Below are 9,010 nucleotides of genomic sequence, written 5' to 3' on the forward strand. Positions count from 1 at the left end.
TAAGAGGATACTGGATGGTAAATGTTATCAAAGGCATAGATCAGGAGCTTTCTATCCTATGACATAAAACCCCACAAGCAACAGCCAGTAAAATCAAAGAGAAGAGAATTCTTAGTTTCTCCCCCCACCCCAAACCAAAAGCAAACTGCATTTAAGCAGCAAAACATTCTACAGGATGTATGAAAGGTGATCCATTAAAAACAAAAGAGCTTGTCAAAGCAGTGCATAATAATCAATACAACTTGCCTCTCTATTGACTCTGCCTGGTGTTCTCTTTCCCTAGACACCTCAGTTTATTTCTTTCACCATTTGGAAGCACAGCCACAGAACCACAGAATCTCAAGGGCTGGAAGGGAGCTGCAAAGGTCACCCAGTGCAACCCCCCTGCCAGAGCAGTAGCACCTAGAGCAGGGCACACAGGGACTCATCCAGCTGGGGTGGAATGTCTGCAGAGAAGGAGCCTCCACAGCCCATCTGGGCAGCCCCTGCCAGTGCTCCCTCACCTCAGCAGGGAACAACTTTGTCCTGGTGTTGCTTTGGAACCTCTTGTGTTGCAGCTTGTTGCCCCTTGTCCTGTCATTGTCCATCCCTGAGCACAGCCTGGCTCCAGCCTCCTCACACCCACCCTTGATGGATCTGGAACATGACTGAGCTCACCCCTCAGGCTCCTCCAAGCTGCAGAGCCCCAGCTCCCTCAGCCTTTCATCACAAGGCAGATGCTCCACTCCAGCATCTCTGTGGCCCTGCACTGAGCTCTCTCCAGCAGCTCCCTGTCCCTCTGCAACTGAGGGGCCAGAACTGGACACAATATCCCAGTCTCCTATGTGCACCCACACTGCCTTTACACAGTGTAACTGTCAGTGATGAGCTCTGACACAGTGGCAAATGCACATGCAGTCAAACAATCCATTCTCCTGCTCTCTTAGCTCTGAATACCCTCTGACAGTCTGACATTTATCACCTCCAGATCTCTCTCCAGTACAAACATTTACTGGCAGAAAAACACCTTTAAACACCTGTGCTTTGAAAGGTTCTCCTCTTAGACATCACCTCTGCATGTGTTTATGGTGAACACAGATTTCTTTCTTTTCCTATCTACACCTTTCCTACAGGAGTACCTGTAACTATGTTTGATTTCTTCTGCCTTTGGAGTTTCTCTATGTCTAGAACAGCAGCTGACACATGAATGGGAACACATGTAGGTTTTAACATGTAGAAGATCCAATCTTAGATAGCAGAAGAGGTCACACCTAAGAGAAATGTTTGCCAAGAAGCATTTCCCAGACACCAGCCATTAGGATCAAAAAACCTATTCAGAGGTTAAAGAGCACATGCCTCCTAGCTCTGTTCCTCCCACTGTCTCTCAACACTACCTGATTCCACCTTTCAGCAGTTTTTGTGTGTCCAGTTTCCTCTGTGAAGCGCTGGGTTCCTGCCCTGTGACAGCCTTTACGTGATGTGACCTGCACAGATGCTGCCTGGACACAGCATCCCAAACCACAGTGGGTGCTGGTCCCAGAACTAAAGCAACCTCACTACAACGAACCAGGTCTCCCAGCTAACAGGGATCCCTTGCCCTCACATAGCCACCCTTAGTTCTGCACTGAGAAGAGCTTCCCAGCTGCTTTATGAGAGTGAACATACATTTTTCACTAAGCCTGTGCTAGTTTCAGCTGGGGTACAGTTCATTTTCTTCACAGTATGGGCTGTGGTTTGGATTTGTGCTGGGAACAGTGTGATAACTCAGGGATGTTGTGGTTAATGCTGAGCAGTGCTTGCACAGGGTCAAGGCCTCTTCTGCTCCTCACAGTCCCCAGCAGCGAGGAGGCTGGGGGTGCAAGAGTATTTAGGAGGGGATACAGATGGGACAGCTGACCCTCATTGACCCAAGGGATATCTCAGGCCACAGGACATCATGCTCAGCATACAAAGCTGGGGGAAGAAGGGGGGATGGTGTTTGTCTTCCCAAGTGGCCATTAGGCATGATGGAGCCCTGACATCCTGGAGAAGTCTGAACACCTGCCTGTGATGGTAAGTGGGGAATGGATGCCTTGTCCTGCTTTGCACATGCACAGCTTTTGCTTTACCTGTTAAGCTGTCTTTACATCAACTCATGAGTTCTCCGGCTCTTCCAGTTCCTTCCTCCCTTGTGACACAGCAGAATGAGTGACTGCAGTGCTTAGGGTTATCCCCTGACAGCCCCATACGCTTTCCTACAGACAACCTCAGCACTCAGTCATGTTTTATACCATACTGTAACTGGTGTTTACAACTATTTTATCCTTCTGTCTTTAAAACAGCAGCCTTTCCCATACAGGATTCCACAATAGCTCTGCTAGGCTGGACCAGGTAGAATGAGGAGCCTCATCTGCAGGCTACAGGGAATCCTTAGTTGGTACAAGCAGAAGTAGCTCATTGCAGTCTCAGCCTCATATCTTGTTCATATGAATATATCTTCCATTCAAATACATACACATACAAAATAGACATTGCACTGTCCAGACACATATGGTATATACACAATAGCCAGACAAATATAGGTCTCATTCTTTAAAATTAGTGCTCACATTCTATTTCTTCACAATATTCACATTTATCAACAAGATGTTCTTTCTCTCCTGCAAAAGGCTTGAACTGTGCCATTTAAAGCCTGGAAAGAAACAGGCTGATGTCCCAATTCCCCTCATCATCAGGAAAACAAACAAAAAAGACAATTTAACCAAAGCAGTACAAGTGTCAGTGTGGACACCACGGCAATTTAGTTCTTCTGTTAACTGATAGGACACGCTCATATCGATTTAAGACCTCCCAGTGCAATATATGAACACACAAAGCCTTAATCTGGCAGCACCAGAGAGCTTAAGGGACACTTAAATCAGGAAACAGGCAGATGAACCAGTAACCCTGAGCTAATCGAGCACTGGAGTCCTTAGTGAGCCGATGGCAATCGCTGCACTCACTCCTTGGCTGTCGTGAGCTAACGAGGAGCCACACTCCATTCACACCTGCAGTTACCACTACATCTTGTTTATTACAGATGGACAATGAAGCTGGGGAAGGGGCTGGAGCACAAGGGTGCTGGGGAGAGGCTGAGGGAATGGGGGTGTTGAGCCTGGAGAAGAAGAGGCTGAGGGCAGCCAGCAGCACTCTCTGACACTCCCTGCCAGGAGGCTGCAGGGAGCTGGGGGTCGGGCTCTGCTCCCCAGGCAGCAATGACAGGACAAGAGGCAATGGGCTGCAGCTGCCCCAGGGGAGGCTGAGGCTGGAGCTGAGGCACAACTGTTTCCCTGAGAGGGGTGTCAGCCCCTGTGCCAGGCTGCCCAGGGAGCTGGGGGAGTGCCCAGCCCTGGAGGGATCCCAAAGGCGTGGGGCTGAGGTGCTGAGGGCTGTGAGTCAGTGCTGGGCTGGGCAGGGTGAGGGCAGGGCTGGGACTGCAGCAGCTCCAAAGGCTTTTCCAACTCAGATGATTGTATGAAATGCAGGCACTAAACAGGCATTTCTATGGTTCTATGACCTTGCAGGCCTGGTAGCTTAGCATGGAGTATGTGCCAGACCAGAGCATCAGCTCATGATCTTACAGAGCTGCCTGTTCTTATAAGTACCAGTGCTGGGAGCCTCAGGCAGCATCTGCTTTGAGATACAGGTGGTGCATGCTTGAAGAATATAAAGCAAAGTGTTGGGACAGGACACTGTGACTTGCCACTGAAACTGGGGTAGGAAAATCTTAGAGCAAACGATAATAATCTGAGCTTAGTGCTGAGGTGTAGGAGTTTTCTCTTGGTAAAGCTGACTTACAATAAGAGCATATTACAACTGCAAACTTAAAGCTGTCATTTCATATAGATGTTCTTCCAGCTCTTCAAAACACCACAGATTTTCTCCCTTTCCCCCCCAATACTGCTCAGAAGAAAAGCTTTAATAATCAAGTATCCCTCACAATGGATTACCCCTTGCCTGAAACAAAGAGCAGGTTATCCCACATGAGAATGAGTCCAGACACCCACATGAAGCCAGTTCCAAACAACAGATACAATTAAGAGAGGATCTAATCTCAAGCAGAACGCCAATAGTTGCATTTCAGGGAACTTGAACAATATATGGCTTTGATACTTAGTGCTGTAGTCTTTCCAAATTATGCTCTATTAACTGTAGCCTTTTAATTTGTACTTAGGGAAGTGGTCTAGTGGTTGATAGGGCTGAGACAAAGGCTAGACTCAATGATCTTAAAGGTATCTTCCAGCTGAAAGGATCCTGTGTTTAAAAGACAAAGAGTAGAAAGAAACACCTCCCCTGCAGCAGCAAAGGTACAGACACAGCATTTCACAATGATAGAGTGATCAGTGTAACATCCCAAACAAGCCCTGTGTTGTTTTGATTACAATTTTTAATGTACAACAACAGACTGGCCACTGAGTTTATAATCTCACTCTCAGTGTATATTGCTAATCTCTAGTCTTACCAGACAGCAACATTTCGGGCAGACTAGCCCTGTTAGAATGCCAGTGAGATAGCTAAGGGGCCAAAGAATAGGATGTGTAAGAGGACTTGCTGTTGATGGTGACTAATGTGCTTGCTCTGAGTAAACCTAAAGGGATTTAACATACCCAACATGCCCACTCCTCTCTCAAGTGTCTCACTAGCCAATGGACTTGAAGTGTGTCAAGTGGAGGAGAGGCTCTACAGGCATATTGAAATGTAAAGCAGGAAATCTTATCTATGAATGGGACCAGCTTATAAAGCAAACTCTTTCTGTATACAGTGAAGATTTTACCAAAAAAAGTGATTCCCAAAGAAAACAAAGAACCCCAACACTCCTCCAGCCCCTGGTCTGAAGGGCTTTTATCAGTCCTTACCATAGAACTCGTCCTTGCATAGATCTTCTTCTGACTTATTCCCTTCTGCTGGGCCTGTTGGTAGGAGAAAATAACAGAGAGTCTGCTTTTTAAGCAATGCATTGGGCAACATCCACATGCATCAGCTGCACCACTGACATCCATCCATCACTTAAAAACCTCCAGCTATCTGCCTGCACTTGTGTGGCTTCCAACCCTCATACTTGCAACTGCAGTACAGACAACAAGGCAACAAATATCCTCACAATAGACAAGGGCAGCTAATGAATTGATCTTTTTGAGCAGCTAATGATGGTCACTCTGTACCACTACCTGAAAGAGAGCTGGAGTGAGGTGGGGATTGATTTCTTCTCTCAAGGAATGAATGGCAGAACAAGAGTAAATGGGCTCAAGGGGAGATTGAGATTGGAGCTGAGGCAGAACTGTTTCCCTGAGAGAGGTGTCAGCCCCTGTGCCAGGCTGCCCAGGGAGCTGGGGGAGTGCCCAGCCCTGGAGGGATCCCAAAGGCGTGGGGCTGAGGGCTGTGGGTCAGTGCTGGGCTGGGCAGGGTGAGGGCAGGGCTGGGACTCCAGGAGCTTAAAGGGCTTTTCCAACTGAAATGATTCTATGATTCTAATTATTAAAGTGCTTACACCACAAACAATTCATTGCAGTCTCTAAAACCACAAACAGGATTACTACTTGTGGCACCTTTGTCATAAATACTTTCAGCTAATATTCTCATCCTAGCCAATTGCTTTGTTTGCTCTACAGGAAGCACAAAATTCTGCATTGAACGGGACTAATGGAAGTGTTTGCTGCACAGGTAGGGGGATTTTAGAAACCCAGCTCTGCAGCTTACAGTACTTAGATCCTTAGTTCTGAACTAAAACCAAATCTATTCTGAAGACATGCAACTGAGCATGGGTTTAGATCAGCAGATTTGCTGAGAGCTGATGGGACCAGGCTCATGCCCTGTTAGGTAGAAAAGTTTGAACTAATCTGACAGGATTATATGAATGATACTGAGTCTAGGAGATTTTGAACTAATTCACTTCTAGTTTCCTGTGAAACACAGTAGTTAGAGCTTCATGGATGAGTTATTTCCCCTTTAAGATGTCTTAAATACCTAACAAGCTCACCCAGTGTTGGTGCAGCTACACCCAAGTTACCCTTATTTGCTAACATCATGTAGCTGCATCCACTCCAAGCACAATTAATCACATTCATTAATACAGACATGAGCTTTCCTCAGAGTCTCTTCCCTGAGACAGTGGGAATCAGCAACAGATGGTCATTTGCCACGTGTCTGAAAGGCCTTGACTTCAGGAGCCTGTGATGTGGTAAAGCCCAAGAGCATCAACACCACAGATACAAGCACTTTCAGATGTTAATCTCAGAGAATTTAAACCAGTTGATTCTACAGCACAACTCCCAGCAAGTCAATCATTAATACAGCACGCTCAGGTCTGTCTATTTTTACATCAGAAAGGTCGTGTGACTGCCTGGGCAAGTACAAATGGAGTAAATGCCTAAAGACCAGCCTTACTGAGACAAACTCCACTGCACCCATCTCCAAACACATCCCCTGGAAACGTGTCAGAATATTGCAGTTAAGCCTGGCATTAAAGGCATCCCCAGAGATGTCAGTTCTTGGCTTCTCAGTCACAATTCAAGCCTGTGTGTACAGGGAATATAAATACCTGTTTTTCTTTCGGAGCATTTGCACTGTGTATCCATTTTGAGTTCTCAGATACATTTACCTGCTTCTGAGCCTGCATCCATACAGCCTAACACAAGCAGTTTGGACGGCCTCTCCTCTCCAACAAAACAGGTAGGGCGTCTTCTAAAGAGTAAGAACACCACCAAGGACTAAATTCACGCTCTGGTGGCAATGATTTGCTTGTCACTAACTCTGTCCAGCTCCAGCGCTGAAGCAAAGGCACTTAGGATCTAAACAAATGCCAGGGCAGGATTATCAGATGGCAATAACCTTGGTGTTATGCAGGGAGAGAGAGACATGTGCAGTGTGGGCTGGTTTGCTTTGCTTACTGGCCTGCCTTAAATTTATGGAGAAGGTAATTTTAGTGCTGGAATAGCTTTTGTTTTCAGTCCAAATGACAAAGCTGATCAGAAGACTGATCAGCTTGAAAGGAGACTCTTTCAAGACTTCAAGCTAAGAGAATGAAGAAGCAAAGACAACCAAGGGGAGAAAACAAAGGTCACAATAAAAAGAGCTGGGAAGAGAAGAGGTGCTTAAACACACAACAGGTCCACAGACATTTACTTGGCAGCCTTTAATTATTAACAGCAAACCTCCAAACTTTCAAATATTAATGACAGAAAAGACATTCAGACAGCTAATTATTGTGCAATACTATCCACAGCCATTTTTGCAAATTACAATGGACCTAAGTATCAGGTATTGCTTGGAAGCAACAAATTGCTATCATAAAACGTTGCTGGCAGTCCTTGGACTGCTGTTATCAGCGCTGTGCCTGCAAAGTAACTATCTTGGAGAAGTGTTTTGCAACACAGTCTCACTGCTCATGACTACAGCAGGGAAATTCTAAGAGAACTCCCTCCTCTGATAGTACAGAGCCCTAAATGTGATTCATATCATTCCCGTGCTCTGGGTATTCCTGGATGTTCTGACAATCCTCCTGGGATTTCCTCTAAGCCAGAAAAGCTTTCAGACACTCCAGCTTCCTGTGGGAACTGGACATAAAAACACAAGCTTTTAAACAAGAGTTCACCATAAAACAACCCTGCTTCCCTCTCATCACAGCTACACAGCACTGGCAGGATGCCATCCCTCCTGCTGCCCTCCAGCTCCACCCGGGGCTGGGGCCAACCATACTGCATCCACTCAGGTATTTGCTCTCCTCATCAGCCCTCAAAGCCCCAGGAACATTCTGGCAAGTCCTAGTGGGCACCCGAAATGGGGTGATGAGCTGGGCACCATCCTGGTACCCCCAACAGCAATGGTTCACTTAAGGCTGTGCTGTATATTCATACAGATGTTTCAGAGAGCAGTTCCTAGGTAAAAGACCAGCATGAAAACCCATTCATTAACCCGACTTTACATTTGCATTAACAAGACTGATAGAAATTTGACTGCGCTCAACGAAGAAGCTGCAGAACACAAGCGCTGGGTTAGACAGCTCCTCACGTGAATATAAACTGTCCCAACTATACACAGATGAATAATATAGAAATATATAGCCTGGACCAGCTGGCAGGACAAGCACAGACTGCGAGGGTCTGGGTGAGCATGACCTGTGGGCCCGGCTCAGTCACATCCCGGCTCTGACCCGCTTGGCAGAGGACGGAGGGCGGCAGCGAGCAGCGGCCAACGCGCCCACGGCCACTTCGGTCCCTCAAGGCCGAACCCGAGCCCCCCCCCGGCCAGAGGGGACAGCGACAGCTCCCTCCCTGAGCCCCGGAGCCGCGTCTCGACTGTCCCCCGGCAGTTCCTCCCCAGCCACGCCGGCCTGGCACGGCCACGGCCGCTGACCCACGGCCCGGCACCGGGGGCGAGTCCCAGCGCGCCGCCCGCCAAGGGAACCCGACGAAGGCCGAGCTCGCGGTGGGCTTCCCCTCCCGGTCCTGCTCGGCCCCTCACCGGGCAGACATCACCGAGGGCCCGGCACACAGATCCCACCCGCCGCAACCCATCGCCGCCCTTACCGGAGCCGCCCTCACCGCCGCCGCCGCGCCTCACGGGCCGCCCCCGGCGGGACCGCGGCAACGACCGAGCGCCCGCCGTGCGCATGCGCCGAACGGAGCGGCGGCGGGACGGGCTCGCGCATGCGCACGGCCGCGCGGCGCGGGCACGTGCGCGGAGACTCCGACGTTGAGGCAGAGCCGGGGGGAGCCGGGCGGCTGTGAGGGGTCGGGGGTGACTGTGAGGGGTCAGGGGGGCTGTGAGGGGTCAGGGGGTGACTGTGAGGGGGGGCGGGGGACTGTGAAGGGTGATGGAGGGCAGTGAGGGCTGATAGTGAGGGGCTCACGTTGAGGCCAAGCCCAGGGAAGGCGGGTGAGAGGCAAGGTGAGGGGTGGTGGGGGGTGTGAGGGGTCGGGGGGTGACTGTGAGGGGTGGTGGGGGACTGTGAAGGGTGGTGGGGGACTGTGAAGGGTAATGGAGGGCAGTGAGGGGTGATAGTGAGGGGCTCACG

At 49.1% G+C, this 9,010-nt stretch overlaps 1 protein-coding gene across 3 annotated transcripts in view; it reads right to left on the minus strand.

Moving 5' to 3' along the window:
• TBC1D24 (TBC1 domain family member 24) overlaps positions 1-8,611 on the minus strand; it is a 31,774-nt gene extending 23,163 nt beyond the window's left edge. For 2 of the 3 annotated variants that reach the window (XM_061993912.1, XM_061993910.1), the window contains exons 1-2: positions 8,523-8,610; positions 4,854-4,907 (exon numbers count right to left, since the gene is read on the minus strand). The gene's annotated coding sequence lies outside the window, so the exon portion shown is untranslated. Of the gene's footprint in view, positions 1-4,853; positions 4,908-8,522 lie in introns of all 3 variants that reach the window. The other variant, XM_061993911.1, reaches the window with a different exon arrangement.
• Positions 8,612-9,010: the final 399 nt, after the last annotated feature.

The sequence above is a fragment of the Colius striatus genome, chromosome 3, assembly GCF_028858725.1.
Source record: "Colius striatus isolate bColStr4 chromosome 3, bColStr4.1.hap1, whole genome shotgun sequence".
Classification (NCBI taxonomy): Eukaryota; Metazoa; Chordata; class Aves; order Coliiformes; family Coliidae; genus Colius; species Colius striatus.